General features: G+C 46.5%; 1 long non-coding RNA gene across 1 annotated transcript; it reads right to left on the bottom strand.

Annotated features, from left to right (window-relative positions):
- Nucleotides 1–4,634: 4,634 nt before the first annotated feature.
- Nucleotides 4,635–16,794, bottom strand: LOC141370572 (uncharacterized). The gene is made up of 4 exons (XR_012374734.1): nucleotides 16,644–16,794; nucleotides 14,269–14,456; nucleotides 8,354–8,464; nucleotides 4,635–5,928 (listed from the first exon to the last, which is right to left on the bottom strand). It is a non-coding gene; the product is annotated as an uncharacterized lncRNA (long non-coding RNA).
- Nucleotides 16,795–16,863: the final 69 nt, after the last annotated feature.

Genomic DNA, 16,863 nt, shown 5'->3' with positions numbered 1-16,863 from the left:
GACAGTGAGCCGGGATCACACCTACCCGTGGCCTGGTGTCTTTCCTTCCTGTTGTTACTGTAACAAATCACCACAAATGTAGCAGCTTAACACAGCACAACCTTATCACCTCACAGTTCTGTATAGTAGAAGTCCAACGTGGGTCTCACTGGGCTAAAATCAAGATGTCAGCAGGGCTGCATTCTTTTCTGGAGGCTCTAGAGGAGAATCTGTTTCCTTGCCTTTCCCGGCTTCTAGAGGCCAACCACTTTCCTTGGCTCATGACCCTCCCTCCATCGTCAAAGCCAACAACTTTCAGACCAAGTCCATCTCTTGTTTCCATCTCTCTGGTTCTCCCTCGTCTGCCTCCCTCCCTGCCCTTGTGATCACATTCAGCCCACCTGGATAATCCAGGATAGTTTCCCTGGTTTAAAGTCAGCAGATGAGCAAACAATCCCATCTGTGACCTTAATTCCCTACTGCCATGTAACATAACATAATCACCGGTTCCAGGGATTCGGACAAGGACATTTTGGGGAACTGGTTTTCTGCCTATCACAGCAGGATAGAATGGGGGATGTGGCAAGGTGGTGGCTGGGTCTGCATTCTCCCCCAACACACCCACACACACACACACACACACACACACACACACACACACACTCGGTCTTGTTTTAATGAATAAATAGAGAAAACCCTAAATTGAAGGGCTTCCCTTCTATTGGGATGTTTGGGGCAGTAGAACGCTGTTCCTAGAATCTGACCTTGCCTCCCTTCCTCAGGTTAGTGCTTCTCTCCAGGAGCACCAGCTTCTTCAGAACCCCACTGGGCAAATCTCCATCCACCTTTCAGAAAACCTTACTCCTTAGCCACAGATGGAGGTCTTGCCTCAGAATTACCCCTCTCCCCTAGCAGTGCATCTTCAGAAGTCTGGATTAAGACCCCAGGTGACGCACCAGGGCAGTCAAGGGTGCTCTAAGCTCTTCCGGTCCTACAGAACAGCCTAGAGAACAGCTTACTCTGAATCCGGCCTTCTTCAAGATCTGCCCGTATGTGTGAATGATAGATACCTCGTACATGGCCAGTTGCCTAGAAAGCAGTTGTCAAATCTTACGTACACACACATGCACGTGTGCATTAATCCTAAACCCCAAGCCCAGGGGTCACTAACACAAATGCTCACAGAGTCAGCTAGTGAAATAGACTGGAGAAGCAGACATTAGGGAGCATCAAGATCTGCGGCCCACCAGAAGCACCTGCCTTGCGTAAAGGGAGCAACAGATTGAAGCTGCCAGTTACTACTGTTTGGAAATGAAACCAGCATTGCCTGATATTTCAGTTTTTCCAAGAAAGCCAGCAAGCCAGATTTTATGTGAAGTATCCCAATTCTTAAATACTAAATGCTAATTTTAATTTTTAAGAAACCCTGGACAGGATAAGCAAAACATGTCCACCAACCAGATTCCGACGAGAGGCCCACAGTTTGTAACCTCTGGTCAAACCCAAATAGAGAAATGTATTCCCAGCCATTCCCCCCGTCTGCAAGGTCAACCCTCAGACCATGAAGCTAATACTTCATTATAAGGAACAGCTTGTTCCTTTGTTTAGCTCCTACTCCCCTCCTTTTCAAGAGTGCCTCTTCAAGCCTGTTGGGATACCAAAGGTGCCCAATGCCAAGTAGTATATTTTTTAAACTGAACTTTGAGTTACAAAAATAATGCATCTTAATTATCAGAATAAATCAAAACAACAGAAAATATATGGTAAAAAGTAAAGATGCATTTATCTGTTAAGCTGCCCTCTGCTACACATGACAGAAATCCTTATAAGGTTATTTTCTAACAAGATGTCCAGAGGCCTTAAAAATTCCATGACACGGGGTCTGCGTCTCCATAATTCTCTCAGCATATCCTTCATGGTTGCCATATGGCTGCCACAACTCCAAGCATCACATCTTCACACCAGTATCCCAAGCAAGAGTGGAAAGGGAAAGGTCAGAGAAAGGGTTTCTTTTTATCGAAGGGGAAATCATTCTCCCAGCAGTTTCCCTTCATATCTCCCTGGCCAAACAGCATCCTCATGACCACCACTAGCTGCAGGGGATGCTGAGAAAGCAACTATGTGGAAAGAGGTTGCCACAGCTGGCTTGGGCCAGTCACGGTTCATCCCTTTGTTGCCCTAACAAAATGGCTTTTATAAGCAAAGGAGAAGTGGGGAAGGTCGTTGGAGAGGCACCTTTAGGATTTGCTGCCGAACTCCTTTCTCCCCCAGTCCCCCTCCTCTCCCCTGGGGGTTCCCACCATGAGCAGTTTGGGGTATCCTTGTGGATTTTTCAGCATATATATATGTATATATACACACATATATATATAGTGGCAGCCATTTGGCCATTTTTCTTTTCTTCCACACCGTGAAAGCCACAATTTTACTTGGTTGTTCTCTTTTCAAATGGATCAAAAATAAATCTCAATTGCACTAAACCAGAGATTGTTTTAAAGATGGACCTACAACCCAGCTATGGCCAATAAGACGTGAAGGAAGTTTTGCTGGAAGGTTCTAGAAAAAAATTGCTCTTAAAAAAGAGCTGGAAAATAAACAAACAGAGCTACAGCAGGAAGAAACCATCCTTTTCCTTATACTGGTCATTGAAGTGTATGAATGTGATGCCAGGGCCTGTAGCCACATTTCCCAGTTGTGACAGGATCTAATCAGAGGATGACAAGCTAGAAAGATGGGAAGGACCCAAGTACTTGATGATGAAGTCAAGTCACTGAATCATCCATCACTGAATTAAGCTGTTCCACCTCTAGACTTATTGTTATGTAAGATAATATGTCTTCAGGGGCTCCTGAGTGGCTCAGTCAGTTAAGTGTCTGCCTTCAGCTCAGGTCATGATCCCAGGGTCCTGGGATCAAGTCCCACATTGGGCTCCCTGCTCAGCGGGAAGCCTGCTTCTCCTTCTCCCTCTGCCTGCCACTTTGTCTGCTTGTGCTCTCTCTCTGTCAAATACATAAATAAAATCTCTAAAAAAAAGATAATATGTCTTCAGTGCTGAAGCAAATTATCTTGGGGATTTCTGTACCAAAGTCAAAATCATCCATTTGATCTACATATATATAGGTTTGCTATTTTTCACATAAATGGAATCATAGTTATATGCATTGGCACTAAGTTTGTTTGCAAGGAATGAAACCCAAAATAGCAGTGATGGAAATAAGATAGAAGTATATTTCTCCTTCGTTGTAAAGGAAGTCCAGAAGCAGGCAGTCTCAAGTTGGCATGGCAGGGACGTAGACTCCTTCCATCTTGTGCTTCCACCATCCTCAGTACAGTACGCATCTCAAGCTGTAACAGTCACATCCACAATCCAGCCAGCAGGAAGTGGGAGGGAGCAAAAAGCGGGGTGGGGGGGGCAGCCACAGCCACTCAGAAGATACACACATGTCTCTGATCACATCTCATTGGCCAGTGCTTAGTCACGTTGCCACATTTGATTGCAAAGGGGTGTAGGAAATGTATTTTATCCTGAATAGTCATGTTTCAGCTCAAAATCAGGGATTCTTTGTTTAAAAGGGGGGAGAATGGACATTGAGAGGCAACAAGCAATCTCTGCCATGATGTGTATATATTAGATATAATTTGCTTTTTTCATTCAATGTGTCCTGGCTTCCTATTGATGCCAGTACATATAAATGTACCTCACAATGTTGAGGTTTATTTTGTTTTTCTTTTTCTAGAGAGAGCCACAAGCAGGGGGAGTGGGAGAGGGAGAAGCAAGCTCTCCACTGAGCCCGATGTGGGGCTCAATCCCAGGACCCTGGGATCATGACCTGAGCCGAAGGCAGATGCTTAACCATCTGAGCCAGCCGGTCACCCCCTTTTACTAGCTTCTTAAGATAGGAAATTACATCATTTATTTGATAACTTTCTTCTTTTCTAATATGAGCATTTAAAGCTATTTTAGAAAAAAACTATATAATTTATATAAAGCTATAGATTTCCCTCTATACACTGCTCTAGATACAGCCCAGAGATTTTAGAGTGTTGTGTTTCCATGATAATTCAGTTCAAAATATTTTCTATTTGCCCCTGTGATTTCTTCTTCCCATAGGTTATTCAAAAGTATGTTGTTTAATTTCCAAATATTTAGGAGGACTCTACCTATCTTCTTGGTCATTGATTTCTAATTTAATTTGATTGCAAATCTGAGACTTGTTTTGTAGTTCAGCATTTGGTCTATCATGATCCATGTTCCATTGTGCACTTGAAAATAATATTCATTCTGCCATTACTGGGTGTAGTGTTCTAAAATGTCAATTAGGTCAAGGTAACTTACAAATGCTGTTCAAGTATTCCATGTGCTTAATGATTTTATCCCTCCTGTTTCACCAATTGCTGAGAAAGGCATGTTGAAATCTCTGATTATAATCGTGTTGTCTCTATTCTGCTTTCTGTCTGTCTGTTTTGTTTTGTTTTTACCTTGCTCTTTTTCATGGGTATAAAATATTCCACAATATGGATGTACATAGTCTACCCTTTGAAGGACATTATGTTACATTATGTTATGTAAATGTTTTGCCCTTACAAGCAATGTGGCAGTGAATATTTTGGACGAAGAGGAAAAATTACCAAATGCAAATTTACTAGGTCAAAGAACATGCACATTTTATGTTTTGTCAGACGCCGCCAAATTGCCCTCCAAAAGGACTGCTTTTGTTTATATTCAAACTAACAATGCCCAATTCCCCACACCATGAACCACATTAGATATCACTAGTTTTTTCTCATTTGACATTTTCTTGGGCACAGGATGAGGGAAGGTTGGAAACGAAGATGCCTCATTGCTTACTTTGCATTTCCCTAATTGTAACAAAATTAAACAATATTCCTCTCAATGACTGTGCCCCTTAGCTGCCCAAAACCCCAGCTGAAGCTTTGAAATTACAGTTTGTAAGGGCTGGATTAAAATCTCAGCCAAAGCCATTCTGCTCTTCATTATCTGCCTGAAGCAGGGGGGTGTTCTTTCTTCTAGTTACCAGAGCCTTGGTTAGAATAGGAAAGCCGGAATGAGTCAGATCTGAGTTTGAATCCCTCTGGCTCAGCCATTTGATATCTGTGACCTTGAACGTGTTACTTAGCTTCTCTGAAACTTTGGACCCTCAGTTTTACAAAGGGGATGACAAGCACTTTGCACAGGTCTTGTATGGATTAGAAATCGGGTACATAAAGCCCTAACACAGCATCCGGCACCAAGTAGGCTCTGATTGATTAATTAATTAATTAATTAAAAAATAGGTACTCATTGACACTTGCCATGTGCAGAGTGCTGAGCTAAATCCTTTCCTCAGCTTATTTCATTAATCCTCACAACAGTAAGAGAGAACACTATCTACAGATGGGGAAAACTGAGCCTCCAAGATGTTGAGGATCTTGTCCAAAGTCACACAGTAGCTCACAGTTAGTGAGCTAAGGATTAAATCAGGAATGTCTGACTCCTGGAGCGCCTGGCTGGCTCCGTTGGTAGAGCATGCAACTCTTGATCTAGGGGTTGTGGATTTGAGCCCCACGTTGGGTGTAGAGATTACTTAAAAATAAAATCTAAAAAAAAAGCCTGACTCCCAAGCCTGCTTCTCAGGGTAGCTAGCTCATTTCATAGATTAAGAAACTGAGGCCCATGAAGATAAAATGGCATACAGAATGAAGGGGTCAGGGAGCAGCAACCAGTTGACCAAGTATTTCCCCTCCTTCTGGGTCCTGGTGATGGGCTGGAGAGAGTGGAGGCAGGGACAGCTACCCAGCAGAGGAGTCAAGAGTATGGAAAATGTCTCTTTCAGCCAATTTTCCTGAGGAACCCTGGCGGAGGCTCAGGGCTGGGAATAGAAAGTGTGCAGGGAGGAGGGAGCAGCCGCATCCATCCGTCCATCCGGAGAAGCTGTTTGCAAAGTCCTGCTGGGAGAGACAAGCGGGCTGGGGGTGCGTGGAGAGGAACAGATCCCAGAGGCCAAGGGTCTGGCATCTGCCCAGGGGCTGGTCTCCTGGGAGAGGAGGGGCAGGTGTTCCCCCCGAGCTCTCTGCTTCCTCCTTGGGCCCCCCTGCTCTGCCATTTCCTGCTGTGCCCTCCCCACTGGTCTGGGCATCAGCCATTCTGGAACTGAGATGCTGGCAGCCCTGGCTCTCCAGGAAGTGTGCACAACCTAGTCAGAATGTGCAGCGAGCCACCGGGAAGAAGGATCAATCCTGCTCTCTGACGAGGGCAGGGCTTGAGAGCCCTCGGCTCCCTCAGTGGCCTGATCTCTATGACATCAGCGTGGTCCCTCTGCTCAGAAAATCTCCCTTCACTACTCACAGTGCCTGTAACTCCACCATTATAGATACAGCAGAGGCTCATGTTCAGCCAGTAGGCGAAGGTATGGCCATACCAGTTGTCAAAATATTTAGGTATTTGCCTACTCGTTGTTCATAGCCCCTGCCCTGGGCGCCCTCCATGTACCCCTCAAGCAGACAGGCTGCTCTGGACCCTCCTCTGGGTCTAACCAGCCCTCCCCACTTCTAGCTGCTAAAGGGGTAACACCTACCTGGCAGGGCAGTCCAGGCCTGTGTGGGGAGGTCAGGAAGTGACGGTCATAACAGTTGTTAATACTTTTCATATCATTCCTGGAAACAACCCTTTGGCTTAAAAATTGTCTCTTATGTAAAGGCAAATTGATAGGAATTTAGAGTAAAAAGGGCCCTGGGCAACCTCTTCATCTTCCAGATGTGGAAAAAAGGCCCAGAGAGAAGCAAAGACTTAGCCAAGGTTACACAGCCCGTCGGTAGAAGACAAAGCACGGCAGTGTGTAGGTCCCTGACTCCTGACACCTCTCTGGCCCCACCAATGCTGAATTTTAGGGGAAATGGAAGGAGGTGACAGGGAGGGAACTGTCTCGAGGCAGAACTGATAGTCATTTGGCTCTTGGACCTTGTGATCATAGTCATGTCAACAGTGCCCTTGGTCACTATCTCTACAGGTTGTCATAGCAACCACCACCTGGGGCCCCAACTTCCTGACACCAAGAGCCTTAAGATAAACCAGAAGCAACTCTGTTCCACCGCACTGACCCAGATCAGAGCTCCAAGGAGCAAAGAGTCTTGCCCAACATCACACAGCAAGTTGATGGTGAAGCCTGGCTTCCTGAGTCCCCAGGCCAAGGATCTCACAGCTGCCCCGCCCTTTGGCTGACACCCCCCACCCCTGACCCATTTTTCTGCCTGCCTTGGTGCTTCCCACATTCCTCCAGGCCTCAGTCAGGATCTCCTTCCCACGGCATCTCACCCTTGGCTGCCTGTCAGCCAGATCATCCTCCTGGGAACAGGCTGACATGAGCTTAGTGTAGGACTCATCACAGGGGTTTTCATCATTAGTCGGGGCTCCCTAGAGACCAAAAAGCCTTCAACACCCCTTGCTCCCCAAAGGAAGTGATCTCCAATGACAGAATTTCAGGCACTATTAGAATTGAGGGGCTCTTTTTGGGCGCTCAGACCCTGCTCTCTGTGTAACGCCAAATGGAGTTACTGCCCCACTGTGGAAAGGGCTCTGGGCTGGGAGACCAGCAGCCCAGGTTTTAGCGCAGCCCTGAATCTGATCCCCTGCTTCACTTTTACGAAGTCCCTTCTTCTCTCTGGGACTCTGCATTCCCACCAGAGAGATGGGCACAAAGGATACTGTTCTTCCGGCCTCCTCCGGCACCACCATCATCATAAGGCTGCTGGAGACCAGACGCAATCCAGTGTTTTAGTATTACCAGAGAATGACATGGTTTAAAGACCTGGCCTCCCTTCCCAGTTTCTCCTTTTAGAAGAATGGAATCTCAGGATTGGAAAGATGGTCCCCGCACAAGGAAGAGCTTGAGCCAAAGCAGGGAGGCTGAAAGAATCTAGGGGCTTAAGAATGGTTGGTATGTTGAAGTGTAAGTATAATGCTGAGAACAAAGAGAGAAGAGGCTAGATGGAGAGGCCGGATGTGACTAAAAATGATCAATCACCAGTTCTAAGGTGAGGACATCGCCTCAGGGACTCCCTGACACAGTGTCCTGCCTGGGTCTGACCCAAGTACTTCCGACATTGTGGGACACAGCTGTGTAGGATGAGGGAAAGCCAGGGGGCCAACAAGAGCACGCCAGGAATCAGTCCCTCATCCATTCATTCATGAATACTTACTAGGCATGACCCAGGCTGTGTGACCTAGGGCAAATTAGTCTTCCTGTACCTGAGATTCCTCACATGTAAATGAGGACAATGAAGATGCCTGCCCATAGGGTGGCGTGAGGATCAAACGGGTTAGTTATATTATATATAAATGTGAAGTAGGTACCCCCTGAGTGTGCGTTATAATTACCAGGATGATGATTGAGCATCTACTATATGCCTGATGCTCTCTAGACAGTGGATGTGCAGGGTGAACACTGGTGAACACTGTACATCATTCTGCCATCAAGGGGCTCACAGTCTAAAGCAAGAGACAAACCAAAAAAGAAAACTTCATAAAAGCAGAAATAATAAAAAAAAATTACAGACTGTTGCATCAGATCTAAATCTTAACCCCCAAACTCAAGCGTGCAAGAAATACTCATTTCTTTATTTTCTCAAAAACCGAATTAATTTTAGGGCGTCTGACTGGCTCAGTTGGAAGAATATGCGACCCTTGATCTCTGGGGTTTTGAGTTTGAGCCCCATGTTGGGGGTAGAGATTAGTTAAAAAAAAAAAGAAGAAGAAGAAGGGGTGACTGGATGGCTCAGTTAAGCGTCTGCCTTTGGCTCAGGTCATGATCCCGGCGTCCTGGGATCAAGCCCTGCGTCGGGCTCCCTGCTCAGCGGGGAGTCTGCTTCTCCCTCTCCCTCTACCTGCCACTTCGCCTGCTTGTGCTCTCTCTCTCTCTGTCAAATACATAAATAAAATCTCAAAAAAAAAAAAAAGATAGTATGTCTTCAGTGCAGAAGAAGATTATCTTGGGGACTTCTGTACCTTTGTGTCTCCCGCTGTCCTTACCCTCAGAAGAAATGAGTTACTCTCCCTACAACAAGACTTTACACACTCAACAATAAAAAAAGTGTGGAGCTTGGTAACTAGAGAACACATGTCCTACCTAGAGCGGGCAGCTCAGCTCAGCCCACAAAACTGCTATCAGGCAGCATGGTCTAATGGTTAGGAGCCCACATTCTAGAGTTTGCTGCCTGGGTTCACTTCTGGTGCTACTGGTAACTGCCTGTGAGTTCTCGGGCAAGCCACTTAACCACTCTGTGCCTGCTTCTGTAGCCACGAAAAAGAATAATACTTGTCCCTAGCTGGATGACAACCTCACCGGAGAAAGCACTTTGAACAGGGCCTGCCATCAGTAGGTAGTCAATAAATATTAGTGCCCATCCCATGCAAATGCAAACCCGAGATTGCCAGATCCTCTAACTGTCCAAGAGAAGCCAAATATCCAAATTTCTATTTTGAAATTGCTCTATGTTTTAACTTTGGCCACAGAGTGAAAACAGGTGTTGAACCTGTGAAGGTAAAGGTCATACAAAACACATCTGTGAGCGGGACTGGACCTAGGGAGCTGACAGTTTCCCTATCCGTTCCATCCACCTGTTCCCTATCTGTTCCACCATAAACGTATAGAGAATGGAAGCCAGAAAGGAAGGAGTCTTGGAGGCAACTTCTGCTTTGAACTCTATGAGCAAAGCTTCCCTAGGCAAGAAATACAGAAAGGGAAGGAGAAAATAGAGACAAAAAACACAAATTGATTTATCAAATTATCCTGGTACTTAGCACATTGCACACTACAGTGTTATGTGCTATGAGGATTTTTTTTTAAGACGCTGAGAAAAAGAATTTAAGGTAACATTTAAGCTAAGACCCGTGAGAAGGAGCTAAAAAATCCAGGAGAGTGCACCTGGGTGGCTCAGTCAGTGAAGCATCTGCCTCCAGCTCAGGTCGTGATCCCAGGGTCCTGGGATGGAGCCCACATCGGGCTCCCTGCTCAGCAGGGAGCCTACTTCTCCCTCTCCCTCTGCCCCTCCCCCCTGCTCGTGCTCTCACTCTCTCTCTCAAATAAATAAAATCTTAAAAAAAAAAAAAAGAAAATCCAGGAGAGAGGGGCGCCTGGGTGGCTCAGTTAAGTGTCTAACTCTTGATCTCAGCTTAGTTCATGAATTCAAGCCCTGCGTTGGGCTCTGTGCTGGGCATGGAACCTACTTTTTAAAAAGAAAGAAGGAAAGAAAATTGGGGAGAAAGAAGACGAGGAAGGGAGAAACAGCTTATGCAAAGGACCTGTGGCAGAAAAGAGCTAGATGCAAAAGAAGGAAGCGATAAGGGATGGAGCTAAACATCTTGGCGGGGGCAGTGTATGCAGGGCCTTGAAGGCCATGGTGAGGAGCATGAGCTTACCATGAGGGGAGGGGGACACTTAAGGGGTTTCAAGCAAAGATACAAGATGCAGAGGGGTCTCCAGGAGATGAATTAGAAAGCTATTGAAATAGCCTGGAAAAGATGATGCGGCCCTGAATTGTCCAGCAGCCTTGGACATGGACAGCCCCCAGATTTCTGTGTCGGGATTGACCTCAAAGTCAAAGGCTGGATTTAAGCCTCAGAGAAGACCTACTTCTTTTCCATAAGCCAGACAACCTGGTTTCCATAGCCAGTGTCCCTAGGACCATCTGGGCTATCCCGGTACCGCCCACTCTGTGCCTGTTCATTGGCCTAGGCTGCCCTCTGCTGGCAGGAGAGGACATTAGTGCAAGGGAAGCCGCAGCCTCCCACAGAAACAGAATACCAAATTGAAAGAGAAAGATAGAGGACGCCTGGCCGCCCAAAATCTTCCCTCTCTCCGTTAATGGCATCTTTATCATCCAGTAGCTCAGTTCAGAAATGCAGGAGTCGGTTTCTCCTCCTCCCTTACACCCCATCAGGGAGTCTTGTTGATTCTATTTTCTAAATGAAATCCTAATTCAGAAATTTCCTGAGTGTAAAACTTAATCACACCCGCTTGTCTCCATCTCCACCAGCCCCGCCTAGCCAAAGCCACTACCATCTCTTCTTTGGTCTATTTCTCTTGTTCTGGCCAATCCATTTCCCACTCAGCTGCCAGAACTCTCATGATATCCTCTGATTCCAAAAGTCTTTCTCCTCAGTTGGTACCCCCTCACTCCATTCGGTGTTGAGCCCAGCAGGAATTTCCCCCCTCTCTCCACATGGTGTCTCAGACTCAGGCCATTTTGCAGGCTCCTATCCTTCTTCCAACCTCCCCTTCATTTCTGTTTATCTCTTTCTCTCCCTCCTGTTCATTTCTAACGCAAAACAGATTTGCCGTTTCTGTTTCTTCTGCACTTGCCATCCAGGGTTCTTAGGGTCTCACATTCAGCTCATGCAGATTGTCAAGCTATCTTCCCATACTCAACATACACACCGTGCCCTCCCTAGGGAAAGTACCAATGCCAAGACAATAACGCTTTCACCCTGAGCACATTGGGATGCTAACATCCTGTGACCCTTAACATTTCATCACTCCAACATCCCATGGCTTTGCCCGTGATTACGGAAATCCTCACTGACCCCCGACTCAGACTGTTGTATTGGAAGTCTCACCCACCCCAGAGGCCTTTTGATGGTGGAGCTGGACATCATGACAACACTGAACCAAGAGGGTTCATGAACCCAGGAGCCTCCGGGTTCCTGAGGCAAATCATTACATGTTAAGTCAGCTCGTGGTACCATTTGTGGCACACGGGTTTGCTATGAAGGAGAATAAAGACAGTACGCAGAGATGAGCAGAGAGAATTCAGCAGCCTGGATGCCCTGGTTGCTGGAGGTAACTGAGGCCCAGCTCTGTCCCTGCGGGTCCTGTCCAGCAGTCCAGTGGTTCAGTTACTTACAATTTCCTTGGAGTTCAAGAGCCAAACAATCCCACCTTTGCCCAAAGTGCTTCCAGCCAGGCCTTTAGCTCTTGTAAACCAAAGAACCCGACTCACTGTCAGAGGGGCACTTGTCATTCCTTTTGCAAATCCAGCCTCTGTCCCCAACCCAACAAAGAACAAAGAGAACGCTGACATGACAGCTTTTTCTTAAAGTCTTCAAAGATCTTGTATTTTCTTTTTTCTCTCTCTCTCTTTTCAGTGGGCTCCAAGCCCAACGTGGGGCTTGAACTCACGACCCAGAGATCAAGAGTCACATGCTCCACCAACTGAGGCAGTCAGGTGCCCCATGTATTTTCTTTTTTGAATCTCAGAAGCAGAGGGATGAGTTCATCGCACTCATTCCTTCAGGGCAGACTATCTTCACCATTTTCCGGCAAAGCCCCTGTTTTATTTTATTTTATTTTTTTTTAGATTTTATTTATTTATTCATGAGAGACAGAGAGAGAGACAGAGAAAGAGAGAGGCAGAGGGAGAAGCAGGCTCCCAAGGAGCAGGGAGCCCGATGCGGGACTCGATCCCAAGACCCTGGGATCATGACCTGAGCCGAAGGCAGACGCTTAACCATCTGAGCCACCCAGGTGCCCTACCCCTGTTTTATTTTACTTACACACATTTTGTTGCTGCTGTTGTTTAAAGTTTATTTATTTTTAGTAATCTCCGCACCCAACATGGGGCTCGAAGTCATGGCCTCGAGATCAAGAGTTGCGTACTCTACCGACCAAGCCAGCCAGGTGCCCCTGTTGTTGTTTTAATCCCCAGTTCCCACTCTCATTCCCATCCCTCTATAGGGAACCATTCTAATAGGCTTGATGTATATTCTTTAATATGTAAATATTCTTGTTAGATTTTCAATGTTGCTATGCAATACTTACTTTTATGCAATCATATCACACATTTCTTAATGCTCAGTTCCACATTTTAGAATTCTATACATGTTCTTGAGGTTAGGGGGATTATAGGAAGGCATTTGGTGCCCCACCCACATCCTCTTTACCAGACATAGTGGCCCAACCCCCAGCTGTTGAGAGTGTTGACTGAAAGCCGCTCACAACGGCCACCTTCTCTGGAGCATTGCCCTTGGTCACACAGAAGCCAGCTAGCCAGGGTACCTCAGCCCTGGACTCCTACACTGTGGCCAGTGACTGACAGGTACAGGGTACAGGAGGCCTGGTCTCAAAGCAGGAACAATTCTCTGGTGTGGTCTGTGCCCCAGAGCTCTCCTTGGGGTCACAGTGAAAGGAGTCTCTGGCCAAGACCCACTCCTCATTTAGCCTTTTATCGCCTGCATGCCCTCATACCCTTCCTCCCAAGAACACTCCCCCTCGGAATCGCTTAAACAAGAATCCTCATCTCAGGCTCTGCTTCTACTTGACCCATGAAAGTGACCAAACATTATCGTGCCAACTGGTACCCTTTTGAGAGTGCAAGGGATTCTATTAATAATCAGGCCAGGGCAAAGGGCATATAGCCTAACTGTCCTCCCCAAACCAGGAGGCAGCATCACCCCAGCTGAGCGTGCTCAGAGATTATTGCTTCTTGCTGCTGCCCAGCATCCCAGAGTATACATCCAATACATCTTGTCGATCCCTTTCCCAGCGACACACACCTGGGTTTGCTCCCACTTCCTGCTACCAAGAAAAATAACAAACACTGCTGGAAATCCTTGGATATGTCCCCTCATAGACATGTGGGAGAATTTCTCTAGGATGGTGGAGCTGAAAATAATTCACATGAGCAGTTTAGGCCTCCAAAAAGATTTTCCCAAAAGAGGATTCCAGCCCTAAGGCAAGGCGGTATGGAGGCACCAAAAGTGTTTCTCCCTGTTTCTTTTTTTTTTTTAAGATTTTATTTATTTATTTGAGAGAGAGAATAAGAGATAGAGAGCACGAGAGGGAAGAGGGTCAGAGGGAGAAGCAGACTCCCTGCTGAGCAGGGAGCCCGATGTGGGGCTCGATCCCGGGACTCCAGGATCATGACCTGAGCAGAAGGCAGTCGCTCAACCAACTGAGCCGCCCAGGCACCCTCTCCCTGTTTCTTTGATCTTAGTAAAATCCCTGGGGCACTCATGCCCGCCACACCCTGCTAGAAATATAGGGGTTCCTTGGGGTTCCCCGACATTGGAACCCGACATGGAGCTGACATTCGACTCAAGCTCTGAGGGATTGTGAGGTGAGAAAGTGAAGGTTAGGTGGAGAGAACAATATATTCGTTCATTCATATACAAAGAGTTGTTGAGCACATATATGTGAGGGCTCTATGGTCTTGGCAGATAATAAGAACAGTAAATATTTATACAGTTTTACCGCTTGCCGGCCCATTCTCTCACAATGATCAAGAACATGAGGTTACCTGGGCCCTGAGGCAGACACATACCACCCTCGAATAAGGAGCTTCTCCTACACCAGCATGTCTCAGACTAAGTGTGCGTGTGGATCAGCTGGAGATCCAGTAGCTCTGGGGTGGAGCGGAGATTCTGCGTTGCTTCAAGGCTCCCAGGTGATGCTGATGGGGCTAACCACACCTTGATTAGCAAGGTCCTGCAGTCACAATACAATCAAGCCCAAACAATCCATATTCAAATTTCCCCATTCATCTGAAAATTTTCTTTACAGCCTATTTAAAAAGGTTGTGACCCAGAATCCAATCACAGATGGTACTTTACACTTGTCTCCTTTCATCCGTAACAATCCCCATGGAGTTTTTGGGTTGTTTTTTTTTCACAGCGCTGACATTTTTGAAGAGACCAGGCTAGTTGTCTTGTAGAATATTCCACGGTCTGTATCTTTTCTGACTTTTTCTGATGTTCCTTCCTGAGTAGACGTGGGTCAAACATGTTTCGCAAGAAGACTGCACAGATGATGTGTCCAGCACATCACAGCACAGCCTGTCATGTTATCTCATCCCATCCCATTTTGCCACTCCATCATAAAGGAAACTTCTTCCTTTGTAATTAGTAGGTAATCTGTGGGGTGACGCTCTAAGACTGTATGGATATCCTGTTCCTCAACCTTACAACAGTTTCAGCATCCATTCATGATCTTTACTTTTTATTTTCAGAAGTAATTAAACATTTAATAGTATGTGTAAGTATGGGTGAGTGTGTGTGTGAGCATATATGAGAAAAAAGTTGGAAAATCTGAAATCCATTCACAGGGACTGGATACAGGAACAAGTGAACAGGAGAATGGGGCCGCATCCTTCTCTGGAACAAATATTTGGTAATTTAACTATCCCAGGCTCTAAACAAGCTCTGTTCTTGACCTCCAGTTCAGATAGCCTCTTGGAAAGTAACCCCATATAGGAGGCTTCAGCGGATAAAGCCTCAGGGCACCCACCTGCAGACTGTCTCATCTCTGTTTTCAGACAATATCAAGACACGTCTGCTCCAAGCCAGAAATCCAACCCTCCAGAAGCCTTGACAGGATCTTTCTGAACGTGGGTCACCCCCTTAGTTCCCTGGGTCATATTCACAATCTCCCACTCTGGAGTGTAAAGAGAGATGGCCAGATCTGCCCTAGAACACACTAAATCAAATGTTCAGCCTAGGGGGAAGCAGAAGTGTCTCCAATTTCCAATCATGTACTCTCAGATGAGGAGGCATAGAGCCATGAAGCCTGGTTGCTGGGCAAATCCTGTGGCCTGAATTACTGATGGATGAATTCAGCAGGCAAACTGCCTTCATCCATCCATTCAGGTCATGTTCGGCTTATTGAAAAACACAGCCTGAAACTGTACACCATCTGCCCAGAACTAAGTTATTCTGGTCCAAACTCCTTAGCCTCCTGTGTAGCTGGAATGTTGCAAAGAGCAAAGGCTTTGGAGTCCCACAGACCTGAGTTCAAGAGTCTCCTGTTCCACTTCTGGCTGTGTCACCTGGCCTGGCTAGTTTAGCTTACCTCTGTGAGGCTCAGTTTCCTCAACTGTAAAATGGAACCAATCATCTCTTACTAGTGTTATGGAAATAAAACACACACACACACACACACACACACACACACACCCCTACACACACATGTTACTAGTTCAGTGCCTGGCACATACTAGGCAAACAACTCTTTTTTTTTTTTTTTTTTTTTAATGTAGGCTCAACAACCACCGCGGAGCTCAATGCAGGGCTCGAACTCACAATCCTGAGATTGAGACCTGATGAGATCAAGAGTCAGACACTTAACCGACAGAGCCACTCAGGTGCCCCAAAACAACCCTGTTATTCAAACTCTTATAGTCTGGGGCACCCGGGCTCAGTCGGTTAAGCGAGTCGACTCTTGATTTCAGCTCAGGTCACGATCTCAGGGTTGTGAGATCGAGCGCTGCACGGAGGCCCGCCTGGGGCGCCTTGCTGGGTGTGGAGCCTGCTTAAGATTCTCACTCTCCCTCTCCCTCTGTCCCCGCCCTCTAAAAACAAATACAAACAAAACAAAAAAACTCTTGTAGTCTGAGTCCTTACCTTTGTCTGCCCTCACCATGAACCCCATGCTCCAACCCCACCTCACCACCTGTCAAGCTTGGACCAGGCTATGGGATTTTATACCGTCTGTGTCATTCAGCAACTTATTGCTTCTCAGCTCTAAATCCAGTCTTTTTGCCTGCTCTGTACTAATGGAGCTGGGCCTTCTAAGTATTTCTCCTTTTCCAGATGACACAGTTAAGCTTTTTCACTGCCGTGTACTAAAGGGACATTGGAGGGGAATGGATCTTCCTTTCCTGGTTTCAGGTTGGCTTACTTCCTGGGGTTCCTGGAGAGCATGCTAAGAGTTATCTCTTAGTTATCATGATGAGGACTTGTGGGGAGCAGAACAGCCTGGGATTGAGGAAGTCGGCTGGGACTGGCGCATGCGATCCTCAGGTCTCCCTCGGGATGGATGCCCAGCACAGTGGTTCAGTGTTCCTTTCCCGACCAGTCACGAGTTGCTTAGCAACTGGTCGCCCGGCCCTCCGCTACCA

Source organism: Callorhinus ursinus, unplaced genomic scaffold (genome assembly GCF_003265705.2).
Source record: "Callorhinus ursinus isolate GAN/ISIS: 27379988/994484 unplaced genomic scaffold, GSC_fseal_2.0 scaffold38, whole genome shotgun sequence".
NCBI lineage: Eukaryota > Metazoa > Chordata > Mammalia > Carnivora > Otariidae > Callorhinus > Callorhinus ursinus.
Note: the sequence above shows the minus strand (reverse complement) of the source record. Positions and strands in the feature narration are given on the sequence as shown.